Raw genomic sequence first — 16,790 nt, 5'->3', positions numbered from 1 at the left:
TACCTGAAAGGTGGGACAGACCCGCCCTAGCCACTCGTGAACTCGTGTGATTGGGAACTTGGTCACAGCAAACACCATAACATGTCAAGCTCGCACCTTCGTGGAGTCGCTCTGGGCAGGTCTTGCCACCTCCAACAGGATTTTACAACTCAGCTCTGCAACTCGAGTCCTTGAACAGCCCGAGGTCTGTTGAGGCCCGTGCCGGGTGACTCACGTCTTCGTATGTTGACCGCCCACCCCCATTCCCTCCCGCCCTCTGCCCGCCCCTACCCCGGCCCCAGGGGCCCTTCCAGAATGGCCTTCTGTTTGGTTATAATGGAGCCTGAGAAATTTCCACCATCCTGGACCTGGGAAGAATGTTCCGTGTACCCTACAGCGCTCATCAGCTGACATGGTATTTTCCTCTGGATTAATGAAGCGCAGTGGAATTTTGAGCTGTTGTTGTAATGATTAATATGTCAAATCAATACCACAGGAGAGGCGAGCGGGAAAGCGATGGGAGGGAGGCTGGGAGGGAGGAAAGGAGGCCAGACGAGAGAAGAAGGGAAGGACTGAGAGCAAGTGTGTGTGCGGGGGGTGCCCACCCTGACCCTCACGGCCTGGGTTGGGGTCTGACCCAAGCACTTTTTGGGGTCCCCCCTGCCCCAGGCCACTCTGATAGGAAGTTGGATTTGCCAGTTTCCTGTGGAGAGGTCTCCGGGAAGGAGTTATTAATATAAGGTTCTGTGTCTTTGGGGTCACGGACTCTTGGAAATTTGAGGACGGGGATGTGTGGGATTTCTCTTCCAGAAAAATTATTCATGAAGTGGAATTTTGCATCCAGGGTTAGGGAGTTCGTTAAACCCCTAGACCTCTGTAAAAAATAAAATAAAAATAAAAGGCCTGTGCGCAGCTGGTGGAGTTTTAGCACCGGGGACTGCGCCACCTCCGTCAGCACCTCCTGCGCAGCGTGATGCCTTTGAGAAACACGTTTGGGAAGGTGACAGTGTGTCAGCCACCGCGCGGTCCTCTCTGCTAAACACCCGCCGCGTCCCAGCCCTCGGGCCCACCCCAGGGCACTCCGTAGGGGTTGCTGTTGGCAACCCCGGGGGTCTGGGCCCTTGAGCCCAGCGCTGATGGACGGGGCTCGGCAGCCCGCGGGGGGGCATTTGCAATGCAAACGAGCCCTCCAGAGCCACCCTGCTCGTCTCCTGCCCGTTACCTCCGTCAGGCTGCACGGCAACGATCTCGTATTCTGGGTAGCCAAGAGCTGGGCTCCGTGGAAATGTCATCAGTCCCACCCTTGAGTTTCAGTGGCTCCTGGATTTCCTCCCCAGTCTGAGCCAGAGTGCTTGCCCTTGGCTGAACCCCGCGCCGGTCCCGTGGGCTGTCACTCAGTGTAGCTGCCTCTCCAAAAGCAGAAGGGAAAGAGCAGGTTCTGTCCACCCCACAACCATCACACTATTACTGTGATTGGAAAAGTAGTACGGAACTGGAGAACACTCGCTGGTCCACCCCCTCAAACAGGAAAGAGTCAGCTAATCCACACACGTGCTGTCTGATTACACCTTTTTTAACTTTTTATTTTTAAATAACTATAGACTCACAGGATGTGGGGGAAAAATGTAGGAGGCGGTCCCGTTCACCCTTTCCCAGCCTCGCGCAATGGTGATGACTTAACTACAGAACACCGAAAACAAAAAACGGAAACGAAACCTAGGAGACTGGCATGGGCACAATCCACAGCGTGTGCTAGGGTTTCGGCAGCCTCAGAAGCACTCCTGCCCTCGTGCACCGTGTGCGCACATGAGGCCGTGCGCGTGGCTCTGTGAGCTTCTATCAGCTGGGCAGCGCGTCACCAGCACCACATTCGAGATCCAGCGCCGTCGCACCACCGCAGGGTCCCCTGTCCCCACTTCCGGTCAGACCCGCCCCGTCGCCCCGCCTCTGACCCCTGACAACCGCTCATCTGTTCTCCATCTCCATAATTTTGTCATTTCAAGAATGTTGTACAAATGCATCCTACGGCATGTAACCTTTTGAGATCGGCTCCCCCACCCCCTCCGCTCAACAGAATTCCTGTGTCCTTTTTCTTACCGAGGAGTATTCCGTGGCGTAGATGTAAATTTCTGATTGTATTTTACACCTGAAACTAACGCTTCCATTTTCCGTCCACTTTATGACTGATGGACGAGGCGGCTTTGTGGCCACCGCAGATGCCCCGCCCCACGGCACTCACCTGGGGAGCCTCCTGGCCGCCTGGACACGGCCTCTGTCCCCAGGTGGCAGCGCCCATGCGTTCGGCAAATGGTGCCTGAGTGAGGAAAGGAGCCTCTCCTTGAAGAGAGATGTCCTGCGGGGCCATCTGTCCAGCCCGTGGGAGCCGGGCGGACAGGCCCCTGCAGAAGGGCATGCTGGGAATACCCTGTGGGTTAGACAGTCCAGGCTCAACCCCCCTCTGCGCCCGCCCCAGGGACCCAGGCTCGGCCTGGCGTGGCTTCACGGAGACAGGCCCCGGGGGCTCCTTCAAGATGTAGCTCAGGTGCTTGAGCGCCAGCTTCCCGTGCATGAGGTCCTGGGTTCAATCCCTGGCACCTCCAAAAAAACAAACAAATGAAAAAGCCATCTCTCATTGGGGAGTGGGTGTAGCTCAGTGGTTGAGTTCCTGCTTCCTATATGTGAGGTCCTGGGTTCAATCCCCAGTACCTCCTAAAAAAAAAGCACATCTCAAGAACCATTGTTTACAAAGGTGGGATCGTTTCCAATCCTCAGCAGAGGGCTTTTCTGTTTCTTCTTTCTTCTTCCTGCTAACTTTCCAACGCTGCCTGCTCTCTTCCCTTCACACCCCGACCCACCCCGGGACGTGGCCCTCCCAGGCCGAGGGGGAGAGCAATGTGTCCCGGGCCAGGTGGGCGTCTTACGGGCAGGGAAGCTGCCGTGCTTAGGCTGGGGTGGGGTGGAGGAGGTGGGGGTGGCTCAGGGGACTCTTCAGCCACCTAGAAACCAAAGGGCAGGAGTACCACGGCCAGGAAAGGAGCGTCTCCCTCTATCTTCCTCTCCCCACAGCCATACCTTGGCTTCCAACCTTTGCCCTTACCATGGACAACTTGAAAAGCTGGCATTTCTAGACAAATAGTTGGAAACAAAGAGCAGCCAAGGTTCCTGAAACTCTGACTTGAGGCCTCAGGTCCTTTGAACTTTCCTAACAGCCTGGATTTCTCCTCCCAGAAGGATAAGGAAAAGGTGGCTGGAGCTAAGTTGAAAATGCAGCAGGCGTAGGTGCAGGCTTTTTGAAAAGAACTAAGTTCCATTCAAAGCCGAGGATCGGTCCTGAAGGTGATGGCTTCAGAGACGCGTGAGCACATCAGCTTCCATGGGCATCAGTAGCAGGCAATGAGGAGCCGGTGCCAGCATCTCCTCGTACAGAAATCCCCTCCACGTGTCCTTCGTGTTGGTTGAGCTGAGGCCCAGGGCCCACGGTCTCTGTTGAAGAGCTAAGACCTTCCTTTAGCCCTGGAGATGGAGTGGGGGCCTTCTTTGAGACCACTGAAGGCTCTCACCACTCCCTCAGTGTTGGGGAGATTTTTATTAGCCTTGTCTTAATAAGCAGAGGTGCTGTGCATTCTGTCTGGGACTTGGTTTACCTGGTTAACGTCCCAAGAACTTGGCATTTCTTCAAGCCACTCAATATTCATTTAAAGGCTGAAAAAGTGCCTTTGTAAAAAGTTGTGTCAATCAGTGAAAATCACCAAGTCCTAAGAGTCTCTCCTGAGGCTCTGGAATTAATAGAGTCTCCAGTGAGTTGGCCGTTGCTGGGAGACTGGGGTAAGCAGGAGGTCACCTGGACAGTCAATATTATCTAGCATAAGGCCATGCCTGAATTAGCCTGTCGCTAGTGGCATGAACATAAGGACCCACTGAAGATGAGCACGTTTCAGCCTCTTTTTTTTTTTTTTAAGGCAGTACCAGTGATTGACCTGGGACCTCGTACTCAGACGCTCAACCACTGAGCTACGCCCACTCCTCAGCAGCATCATTTTCTAACGTGAAGAGTGGTGGGTTATACAGAACATTTCAAACAAAAGTCCCCGAGAAGTCTGTATTTCTAGACACCAGTAACGCCTTCCTACCGGTGAAGAGGAGCAGAACTGACTCCTGCCTGGCGGAATTGCTTTCAACTATAACTGCTCTGCGGGGCCTCTGGGGCCGCGTGCTCCTTCTCATCAAAGCTTCGATTCCATCCCCCCACAGTGGCTTCCTGGACCACCCTCTCCAACCAGAGTCCACCTGCTCTGCTCAGCCAGGCAGACTGATTCAGGAGGGCTCGCCCTTTCTAGGGGAGCCGGGGTTGGCCGCGGTGGGCGCTGGAGAAGCAGCCCGAGAAGAGAGCGGGGAGGCCCCCGGTCCAGCCGAATAACCGCGGGCCACGGCCAGGAGGCGGCCCTCTGTCTTAGCGCCACAGCGGGGCGGAAGGACCAGCACGCTCTTCAGGTGGGCTGTGGTTGTATGAAGCTCTCTGCCGTGGGTCAAGCCACAGCCTGGCCCCCCTGAGCCGGGCACCCGGAGGAGGAGCCAGCCCTCTAGAGGGGCCCAGAGTCCCGAGAGCAGCACGGCCACCCCGCAGTGGGGCCCGAGGGGCAGGGGGACGGCGGAGCTGGGCGCCGAGGCTCCAGGAGCCCTGTCTTCTCTGGGCAGTGGACTCCTGCTCCTTCCATGTCTAGGTGGCAGAAGAGCCTCCTGACCTGCCCCCCACCTGCCCTTTCCACCAGCCGTGCCACCTTCCCCTTCTAGGGGCCTCGCCCTGCCCGGAACACGGCGTTCTCTGCGGGAGCTGGGCAGGGCGCGCGGCTTGCACACGATGTGCTGGGGCAGGTGGGGCGTGTGAGCGCAGGCGGGTGGGGAGGTCACAGATGGGAAGTGGAAGGTGGGGGCGAGGCGGGATGTCCTGGGGCCCCCCTCGCACACTGTGCTGGCAAAACGCAGAGGGAGGAGGTTTTACAAAATGAGATCCGGTTGAAGCCTGTTTGGCAGACTTGGGCAGCCCTCACCATCGCTGGGGACCCCCACTTTGCCCCTCTGCTTCCGCACACCCGCAGCGCCAACCACCACATAAAGTGCCTACTGTGTGCAGGCAGGCCCTGCGCGAGGCTCGGGGGATGGGATTAACCCCGCCCGCTGCCTCTACGCGCCCAGGATGAGGGGCAGCCCGTGCTAAACCCGGGGCGGCCCTGGGGCCCTGGGACCGTGGATCCCGCGGCCGGAAGCTGCCCACCCAGGGGCGCTCAGTCAGCACCGGGTGGCTGGTGGGCGGGGGCAGGAGGGGAGATGGAGCTTCCCACCATAAATCGAAGGCGCGGCGTGCAGACGCTGCCCCGGCCTGTCCACTGGGCTCCCGCGGGCAGAGGTCAGCTCAGGACAGGCCGGGCAGCGCGGCCCTGGTGCCTTTCTCCTCCCCACACGCTCCGGGCGCAGAACAAAGGTCCCTGGTGCTGCCCGGGCACCGCCGGTGGCCCGCGGGCGTGCTGCCACCTGCCGGCCACAGAGGCTGCCTGCGGGGGGCGGGCGGGAGCCCCAGAGGCAGGGACCCCTGCTGCTCCACCAGCCTCCCAGCCACCTGCCACAGGGGCCCGGGCCAGACGTCCAGGGAGAGCAAGCTGGTGACCCGCCAAGGCACACCTCGGGACCCACTGGAAGGCTCTCCAGCGCCAGGACTCTCGAAGGCCGACCGTGGATTCCCATCCTTCCCATTTAGAATGGACACTCTCAGCTAAGAAACAATCTCCCACCCCAGGGGCGAGCTGGTGCCGGCTGTGCCGGGGCTGGTTATGGAACATGTGGGAATTTGACCAGCTCTTTATCAAACCGTTGGCCATTTGACATCAGCCGCAGTGGGAGTGTTTACACCGTGCGAGGAGAGAAATGCCGCCAATTAGGGTTCCCTCCGGCCTAGCTGGTTTGTCAGCACACCACTGCAAGGCATCCAGTGAAAAGTCAAATGTTGGGGCGCAGATGTGGCTCAAACAGTTGGGGGCCTGCCTACCACACGGGAGGTCGCAGATTTGGTTTCCGATGCCTCCTAAAGAAGATGAGCAAGACAGCAAGCTGACGCAATGAGGAGGCACAACAAGAGACACAACAAGTAGGGAGTGGCTGTGACTCAAGTGACTGGGCACCTGCCTCCCACATGGCAGGTACCAGGTTTGGTTCCTGGTGTCTCCTAAAAAGAAGATGAGCAGACATAGAGCACCCAACGAACAGACACAGAGAACAGACAACAAGTACAAATAACAGGGTAGGGGGGGCGGCTAGAAATAAATAAAATACATCTTTTTTAAAAAAGTCAAATATTGTCACCTGGGAGAGAGAACCAGCCATTAGCAGGAGTTTTCGCAGGTAAGCCATTAAGTACGCAATTGTCATAGAGAACAGATACATTTTGATAAGAGAGGTTGTGGGTGAGGGATGTTTTTTCTTTTTTTTTTTTTTTAAACAAAAGCTCCCTAGGAATAACTAATGTAGTTAAGGGCCCTGGAATCAGAAACACCTGGATGGAGTAACAGCTCTTCTACTGTTACTCGGGGTAAACTGTGTGACACGGGGCAAATTCTGCACCACTAGCTCCCAGTAGCTACCTCATCCAGCAGTTAGGAAGGGATGCATTTAAGCTTAGAACATCGCTGAGCACAAAGCAATCAATATATATTAGATATTACTTGCTATTGATCAGAACTGCAATGTCTGAAGCTGATCTTACCCCCTCCCTCCTAAACCACGAGTTTTACCCCTAGATGGGCGGGGAGGTGGGGCCTCCATCCTCCACTCTCCCCAGCATTGGAGCTTTGAGGTCGACCTCACTTTCGGCTGTTCATTTGTGATGTCCCCTTTGGCGAGCACAACAGGGCTTGTAGCAGTTTGATACGGTTATGAATTCCAAAAATAGATACTGGATTATGTCTGTGATCTGGTCTGTACCCGGGTGTGATTAAGTTATAGATTAGGGCTCTGATTGGGCCATGTCATCAGGGTGTTGGGTCCCCGCCCCTTGGTGGGTGGGGACTCACAGATAAAAGGCATGGCAAAGGACAGAGTGGAGGGTTTCTGATGTTGGAGTTTGATGCTGAAGCCTTAAGCTGGAGCCCTGGGAAGTAAGCACACAGAGGAAAGAGAAGCAAGCCCTGGGAAGAGAGAAACCCTGAAACCAAAGGAAAGCAAGACCCTGGAGTAGAGGAACCCGGGAAGCCTGAACCCTTGCAGATGTCAGCAGCCATCTTGTTCTAACATGTGAAAATAGACTTTGTGAGGGAAGTAACTTATGCTTATGGCCCGGTATCTGTAAGCTCCTACCCCAAATAAATACCCTTTATAAAAACCAACCGATTTCTGGTACTTTGTGTCAGCACCCCTTTGGCTGACTAATACAGGCTGAAGTAAGTTACCCGCCCCCCCCCCCCACACCCAACAGAGAAATAAGGTAACACCTGGAAGTCAAAGCTTTAAGGAACAAAGCGTTGGACACAGAACCGCCGCCTGCAGAAGCAGCCTGAGGGATTCTCTGTAAAGGTTCGCTGGGCAGCTAAGTTCAGCAAGGACAGGGCTGGAGTCTGGTTGTAACTACCAGACTTGAATCCTCAATGGTAATGGACCTGATGGAAAGGAAGACCGTCTCCAGAGGCGAGCATCTGCAAGGACTCTAGAAATAGGGAAATCAGAGAGGAGCGCTCTTCCGTGGAAGGAGACAGCAGGCCCAGGGGACAGGAGCCTTCTGTTACAAGAGACGAGGGCCCGTGGGTGGCCGGGAGGCCTCGTGAGGCTTCTCTGCAGCCTCATAGACTAATGCCTGTGACCGCTGCACCCTCCAGACTTGCCCCTCAATCTTTGGATGAATAATTTGGCTTCTTGGATGCTAAAATCCTTGAAAGAAGGTCCACCATGAAGCAGATACAAATATTTCTATTCTTAGAAAGTTTGGTTATAGAGGGGTATCCAGTAAGATTAGATTTGGCTGCACAAGGCAGAACACATAAAATGGTAGCTTACCCAAGATGGACATCTTTTTCACTCTCGTGCCAATGAAATCCAGACATTGGCAATCTGGGACAGGGGTGTTGACTCCACATTCCTCACGGCTCCTTCTGTCTCATAGTTCCATCATTCATTCATAGTTTTGACCTCGTGGTTCAAGATAGCTACCCAAGCTCCAGCCATCAAGCCAGCTTTCTAAGTCAGCAGGGAAGAGCTGTTTCCCAAAAGGCTGGTACTTCTGCCTTGCCAGCCACTGGCCAGAACTTAGCAATGCAACCACACCCAGATGCAAGAAAGGTGGGAAAGGTCTTTATTTGGGGGTGAGGGCTGGGGGCAAACAAGTGCCAGGTAAAAAAATATCTATTTTTAGAAAGGAAGAACGAATGTTAGGGAACACCTACAGTTTCCGGCATTGTGGGTTCACTTCCCTAAGGGAACTTCTGGGCAAGCCACCGTCAGCGCCCCGTCTGGGCACGAGCTGGATTCCCCCGCGACATCCCCTCCTGCCTCAGTGTGACTTCAGCTGCCACATCCCGCCCGTGGCAGAGCCCACTCCACAGCCACTGCAGCCCCTTCCAAAGCTCCCTGCTTTCCAGCCCTGGTCTAACCGCTGACATGCAGTGGCCACAGCCTGGATTGTTCTCAGAACCTGCTTTGCCCTCCCTGCCTCACTCTTGGTCTCCTCCGAGCCCCACTGCTGGCTAGTTCCCAAGGTCCAGGTCCCACCTGACTCTCCGAGGCCGGCTAGCTTAGGGAGGAGAAGACGAATCCCGGACCGGGCAGATACCACGGCTGGGAACCACAAGGCCATGGAATTCCACCTGGAAATCCTCCGAGAGAAAGAGCCCCTCTAGAAAGCTGCTGGATGGACCTGCGCGGATTTTCCTTGATCATCCGGGACCAAGGAAAAGCCCCGCATATTCTCAAGGGGCCTTTTCACTGCCCAACCCCGCCCCGGGGATGTTGACGGGTGGGTAATCAATCAAAACCCCTCCCCTGATTATTAGCAAGCCCAAACCCTCCCATCGGGCAAAGCTGAGTCCAGAGTCTTCCTCCTCCCGAATTCTCCCCTGAGCTAGAACGAGTCACATCCTCAAAAGGGTTATCACAGGACTTAATGTTCCTAGAAGGCCTTGCGCTGCAAGTGTTTCTGCTTTCCCTCCTGGAGTGTAAGGTCTCGTAGCTATTGCAGGGCTGGGGCCATGCGTGCCTGCTGAGCTTTGGTTCCCTCGTGGTATCTACCATTAGTGCCTGCCACTGTCAGTGGCCCACAACCAACATTTGAGCGCTGAGCTGCAGAATAAGGCAAGGGAGCGGGTGTGGCTCAAGCGGTTGAGCTCCTGCTTCCACACGGGAGGACCCGGATTCAGTTCCTGGTGCCTCCTAGAAACAAAAACAAAAACAAACAACCAGCAAACAAACTAGTAAACCAACTCAGGAGAGCAGGTATGGCTCAAGTGGTTGAGCGCCGGCTTCCCACATACAAGGTCCCAGGTTCAATCCCCAGGCCCAACCTCAAAAATAAAAAAGGAATAATGCTAGTGCTCCATACAAAAGGAACACTTGGGAACTGGACATGAACTTGAGCAGCTCATGGGAGGACCTGCTGAGGCTGCTGGAATTCAGAAAACTGGACGGCCATTTGCACCCAGTCGGAGAGCAAGAATTTAGGTGCTATTTGAATATATGGAGCCTCTTCACAAGCAGGCACCCTTACTGGCCTTGTGTCTGAGGGGTCTATGGGGTGATGGGGTGGCACTGTAAAGATTGCTCTCATTCCCTCCCCACCAAGGCTCAAAGTCTGCGGGACTATGAAAAGCAAAAGTTTCCGTTGCTTTTGCTGATGGTAAATTATCTAGTCAGATGACTCAATTTTCAGATAAAGACCCTCAGTGCCAGAGATGCTAGTGGCTGGACCAAGGACACACAGCGGTAGAGTATCAGGCGGGACTTGGACGGTCCCGAGCCCCAGCCCACTGCTTTCTCTGCTCTCCCGCACCAGCTGCCCAGGGCAAAGGCTCCGTGGATTGCCAAGGTCACGGTCAGTGTTGGGAAGTAGAGCTGTGTGCTGGTGATTTTATTCAGTGCTTGCTGTCGGAAGGGAAGCATGCAATCAAGTATCAGAGTTTACATTCTGTTCGGTCTTTCCAGCCATTATTGGTATTTTCCCTTCTTTATTCATTGTCACTCTCTTTTATTGGGAACGCATCCAAATGACTTCCCCAGGTTTCTGTAGGGGTGAGGACCAGTCACGCTCCCTTCGGTTTGTAACTGGGTAGATTTTATTGCTGCACACCAGCCCTTGGAGCTGGGGCTGTTGAACGGCCCCTTGAGGTGGGTTACCAGCGGGTCCACGGGTTACCCACTCATTATGCCGTCCTCCTGCTTAGAGTTGCAAGGTCAAGGCCTGGGGCAAAACGTTAATGGGAGGGAACAACAGGCCGCAAGTTGGGCTGTGCTCTGCTCCTTCCCACTCACTTGCACCTCCCGTAGCTGGTGAAGGTCATGACTACAGCCCAGCCACCTGTGACTCACTCCAGGAAAGGGACGCGTGACTTGAATCTGGCTCTCCCCACTGCTCACCAGGGTGCCAAGACAGAGATGGGCATTGTTCGGGGAAGATTCAGGAAGTCAAACATCCGGAGACAAGCAGGCACGGTCAACTCACCCCACAGGCGGGAGGAGAAGAGCTTCCCCCCACCCTGTGTATTTACCCCCGCGAGGTCACCCAGAGGACTCCTGAGTATTTATTCCCTGGGATCTCAAATGCAGCATTCCCATGGGCCAAGAAAGGGAAAGGCCACCCCTATTCCCCGAAGCCATGCTGGGTGCACCGGCTGTCACCTTTAATGCCATCCTCCCGGGACCCTGAGACATAAGCGTCACTGCGCTTCCCGTTTTACAGACGGGGAAATCCAGGCACGCAGAAGTTAGGCGCTTGCTCGGCCTTGCCCAGCTGCCCAGAGGCGCCCCTGGGATCCAGCCCCGGTCTAGACTGACAGCGACGGGTATGAAGAGCCTTCCCACCTCCTTGTCCGCCGAGACGGGGCGCTTCGTAGCAGCTGCGGACCCGGCGCTTCGGCCCGACTCGGGCTCTCCACGCCCCCCACGCCCGTCTCTGCTCTGACCTCCTTCTCTCCACCTACCCACCATCGAGATCACTCAGCTGCCACGTGAAGATGCCCGTGTCCCCAGACCCCAAGAGAATGCCCTCTTCCACCATGCGACTTGTCTTCCGTTAACTTGCCACGTGCACACGTCCATTCCCAGCTAGTCTCCAAACTCTCGAGGGCATGCACAAGGCCCGCTGCTCCCCGAGACTGCCGAGCGTGACAAATCAGTGTACCTGCCGGCAGCTGTGTACCCACCGATGGGCTGGGGGGCTTCGGAGGGGCTATGGGAGATTGTAACCAAGAGCCAAGCATATGGACCCGGGGGCCGGCGACGGCTGTCTGTGTCCCGTGGCCAGCACCCGCCTTTGCAGCACAGGCCACATAGCCGTCTCCCCCACCTCGCCGGCGCCCTCCAAGGAGAACGGCATTGCCCTGCACCCAGGCTGCGCCCCCCCTCCTGCCTGCTTTAGGGTGGCCTGGCTCCTCACGCCCCTGTCGGTCAGCGAGGCACCTCGCGCTTGGGCACGCGTCGCCCTGCTCCTCCCCAGCGTGCCATCCGTCAGCCTCACCCCAGCACAGTGGCCGTGGCCCGCCACGCCTCCCACCCCTCTGGGCCGCCCACCTCAACCTGCAGCCTCTTCTCTCCCCTTAGCTTCCGGGCCCCCCTCCGAGGCTCTGCTCACCCGAGCCCTTTCAGGGGAGGTCACACTGCACTCCGGCCGCTCCCACTCCTCTTTCTGGTCCCTGGGCCATCCGGGGCCTCCTCAGCACCGCCCCTCCGGCCAGCTCGCCGCGCCCCCCTCCACGGCTGCCCTTGCTCCCAGCCCCTCCCGGGGGGCACGCGCATGGCCCACCAGCAGCCCCCGGCCTTCCCCAGCTCTGTGCATCTGGCCACGCCAGGAGGCGCGTCAGGGTCCCTGGGTCTGAGCGGTGCCCGCCCGGCCCCCACGCGTCTGGGGGGACCCCAAAGGCGCCTCCCGCTCACGCCTCACCCCTCGCCCCGTGCTAGTCGCCCGGCTGGCAAGAGTCAGCGTCAGCCGCCGGCGGGCGCGCACGGTGAGGGGCACATGCCCAGGCTCCGCTCTGTCCCCAGGCTGGCATGGGATCTGGGCCAAGCTGAGGGACTGCCCGAGTCTCGGGCCCTTTTGCGGAGGCAGGAGCAAGGCTCCCTCCGCCCTGGTGGACGTGTTCCAGCGGAGCCGCTGTGGCTCGAGGGGCCGAGCGCCTGCTCCCCACGTGAGGCCCCGGCTCAAGCTCCAGGAGCAACTAAAAACAAAAAAAGTACTTCAGCTGCCATGTGCTTTCAGGTGTTTTATAAACTGTCAAGTAGCATACAACGTAAGGTCATGTTATTACAATTTGCTTTCTTTTCTAAAAAAGTTTTATTCACATACCGTACAAGTCCACCCAAAAGGTACAATCAGTGACTCTCCATATAATTAGAGTTACGCATTCACGAGCACAATCAATTCTAGAACATTTTCATTGCTCCAAAAAGAAAAATCCATGCCCCTCAGATCCCCCTATTATGGAGAATTAGCATTGGCATAGTACCTTCGTTACAACTGATGGAAGAATGTTATAACTGCTAACTACAGTCCAGAGTTTGCCTGAGTTGTATTTCCCCCATATACACCCTATTATTAGCACCTTATAATAGCGATATACTTTCGTTCTAATTCATGAAAGAACATCCCGGTATTTGTATTATTAATCACAATCACCCATAGCTGTAATTTGTTCTTGCTAAGCCTTCACTGAGTAGACCGTCATAGTTTTCCTTACAGCTTCAAAAAAGGGATGATCATAGAAGTTAACCCACAATTTGCAATCTCTGGCCTAATTCTTTGTTCTTCAAGGTGAGCATCTCAGTTTGCCAAGCTGCAGTGACAAATTAACCAAATGGTCGGCTTAACAATAGGACATTTTGGGTTCACGGTTTTGAACCTAGGGGAAATCCAAAATTGAGGTGTCAGCAAGGAATGCTTTCTCCCAGAATTCCCTAACCTTCTGGTGCTGGCTGGCCAGCAATCCTCGTGCTTCCCGGGCTCGCAGCGCTGCTTCGTATCGCATGCCATGCCTTCTCCTTTCTCTTCCACATTCTGTCGACTTCCAACTTGGGGCCCTCCCTGTGGCTTCCTCTCACTTTGCTCCAGTTTCTTTCTCTTGGTAAAGCTTCCAACAATATGGATTAAAACCCAACCTCATTGAGTTGGGCCACCCTTAAGTTTTAAAAAATCTTCAAGAGATCCTGTTTGTAGTTGATTCACAGCCACAGGAATGAGGATAAAAACTAAGAACATGTCTAAACCGAGGTACATAATTCAAACTCCCGGAACGGGTTAAGAAGTCACTAGGGCCCTGTATTAGTCAGCCAAAAGGGTGCTGATGCAAAGTACCAGAACTCTGTTGGCTTTTATAAAGGGGATTTATTTGGGGTAGAAGCTTACAGTCACCAGGCCCTAAAGAGTCCAACTCAAGGTGCCATAAGAGGCACTTCCTCACCCAAAGTCAGTTACCACGTGTTGGAGCAAGATGGCGGGCGAGGTCTGACGGGCTCAGCCTTCCTCTTTCCTCCTAAGTCGCCGTGGGCCCAGCTTCTTCCCATCTCGGCTGTAGGCTGGCATAGGGCTCAGCTGCTCTGCTCTCTTCAGCTGCAAACTCTCAGGCGAATGGCTCATCTGTCTCTGGGTCCCGGGCATCAACTTCTCTCCTCTTCCTCTCCTGTCTATCCTCCTCTGTCTCCTTGACTGAGTGGCCATTTATACAGCCCAGCAAGGGGGCGGGGACTCCACCCTGCATGCCCTAATGACATAAAGATGGGGTCGAAGCAAAGCCCTAATCTCGATGTCATCAAGTAGACGTAAAGCCATTGAATTTAAATCAGTCAAAGGGTATCATGCCCAGGGGGACAGTTTACAAACATAACCTGTATCTCTTTTTGGAATGCATAAATAATATCAAACTGCCGCAGGCCCCCCGTCTCCGTGTTCTCCTCTGCCCATCCCCCTGCGCCCCTCTCCTAGCTCTCCAGCCCCCTCCACCTCCCCACGGTGAAGGAAGGCAGGGGCAATATGGCAGAGGGACAGCTTCATTTCCCCGTGAATGTGGTGGCTGCCTCACCGTCTGCTGACGCTGCTTATTTCCTTACCAATTTCATTAATATATAATTTACATGCAATAAAATTCATCTACTTTAAAAGTACAGTTTCAGCAAATGCCCACAGTCACTTATCCACCACCACAATCAATACACAAAACTTTTCCATCACCCAAACGTTTCCTCCATGCCCAAGGGTTTTTTGGTGTTTTTTTTTTCACTGTTTTTTTTTGTTGTTGATGTTCTTTTTTCCAAGGGGAGTTTTTAAAGAACATCTTTGTCTCTGTCCCTCTCCCCATCAACCTCTGCTATCTTCCATACTGATGATGGTTCACAAAGACGTCCACCCCCACTCAGAAAACATTCAAATACACCAATTGTCCAACTTTACTTAATACTCATAATCTCGCCTTCTCTGCTTTGCATAATGCAAGCTCATTTACTTCCTGGCCGATGCGGCTTTGCATTTTCCCTGGTTAACATTCATCTCAGCTTTACTACAGGTGGCTCTTCCCTACCGATTCCCCTGTCTAAACACCGCCACTTGGCAGGCTGAGCTCCCTCTGCTGTCGCCGGCCGGCTCCTCCACACTGGCGGAGCCCCTGGGCTCCAGGCAGCTGCCAAATAACAAAGAGCTTGATTTGGAACCTCCTGATTTGCATCACTAATTATTCAGACAAATGCAGAGATAAAGTCTTCCTTTTTACCATGTGTGAAAGGGCATGCAAATGGCTGGCGAAAGGAGTGGAAAAAGTCATAATTATCTTTTGTCGTGTGTACCCCCCCTCCCCCCACCCCTCCAACACACACAGGCTAAGAAGTTTCCTGAGGACAGATACCCTGCCCGTTTTGCTCACACAGTATCTCCAGCACCATGCACACTTCTTGGCTCAAGAAATATTTGTTAATGACGGATGGGTTCTATTTTTTTTTTTGAGTACCATGATAATATCCAACACATCAAACGCACCTAACATTTCAGTTTAGTTATTTAAAGCGGTCCCTGGCCTAGACAGAACTGGGAAGCATGAGATGGATCTGGCGGTGCTTCTGGATGCCATGAAGTCCGATCTCCTCGGCAACAAAGGCAGGCGAGTGACTTGTTCAAGGTCATTCAGAATGTGAGCGGCAGACCCCTACCAGACCAGACTTTCCCATCCCCTGCCAAAGGCACCGCCTCAGTCATGCCTTTGAAGTAATAACGTCCTAAAATATCTTTTGATTCAGGCCCACTTTTCTCCCAGGCATTTCTAATTAGGGAGGTTTGTGCGTGGGCTACTCAACCCCAGCTAACCCTGATGAGTCCTCCACAAATGGATGCAGGAATAAATGAACGAACGAATGAAAGCTAGGATCCCGTCGGATTGTGCAGGAATCGTGGTCTCGGCAGTGCAGCGTTTCCAGCGAAAGCCTTAGGGATGTGAGCAAGACGTGAGATGCATTTAAGGCTTCTCCTTTCTTCGTCACAAACCGGCCTTGTGCATCCCCAGCCTTGCATTGCCCTTAAGTCAGGCAGACGGACAGAAGCTGTCCGTGCTAGCATCATTTTTGTTGGACCTATTAGGTTGTTGTTGTTGTTAGCAAACAGCTGATGCTTCATGGAAAATCTGGCATTTGCTCATCCCTGTTCTGTTTATCTGCTGGTTTGTACATTTTCTCTTCTTTATTAGCAGGTGCACTTACTGGAAAACTAGATCTGTCATTTAGTAGTTTCATATGTCCCTTCTGTTCACAACCCACCTGGAGTCAGAATCGTGTCTCTGTGACGGAACAGTTGGTTGCTATAGAAATGACCGTACCACCCCAGGCAGCAGGCGTGCGCTGGAAGGAAGCAGGGTGCTGGACGCGGCGGGGGTGGGGCTGGGAGCCTGCGTGGCTTCCCAGGCTAACGCGTCCTGCTGCTCCTCTTCCTACCCTAAATGTGCTTCTAGCTACCTGTCTATCTATCTATCTATCATCTATCTATCTATCTATCTATCTATCTATCTATCTATCTATCTATCTATCTATCTATCTATCTACCTATCTCACCCATCTATCAATCATCTATCTCTATCACCTATCTATCATCTACCTTTATCACCCATCTACCTATCCATCCATCCATCTTCATTATTTATCTATCTATATCCATCTATCTATCCATCCATTATCTGTCAATCTATCCATCATTATCTATCTGTCCACCAATCCATCTATCCATCCATCCGTCCGTCTGACCTCACATACACACCCACTCCACTGCCACTAACCACCCCCAATCCAAATATGGAAACCTTCCCTTAGCTTCTCTCTGCCTCCAAATCCGACTTAAACTCACCTCCTCAACCTGTCGTGGTTAACTGTTCCTGGCTCATCTGTCCTCCCATCCAAAACCCTCGTGATCTCTAGTAAGTTGGCACGTGGTGTGTTGCTCATGGTACTATTTCCTTTTCTTATCCTGGTCAGACTTGATCTCCCCAGCAGTGTGGGGGAGGGGGAGAGGGCAGGGCCCGTCTGGGCCCGTCGCCTGCACCCTCCCACCAGCCAGGCGGGCTCAGCTGAGCACAGGTGCCTGTAAGTGCGCTCCCTGACTC

The sequence above is a fragment of the Dasypus novemcinctus genome, chromosome 9 (genome assembly GCF_030445035.2).
Source record: "Dasypus novemcinctus isolate mDasNov1 chromosome 9, mDasNov1.1.hap2, whole genome shotgun sequence".
Lineage (NCBI taxonomy): Eukaryota > Metazoa > Chordata > Mammalia > Cingulata > Dasypodidae > Dasypus > Dasypus novemcinctus.
Note: the sequence above shows the minus strand (reverse complement) of the source record.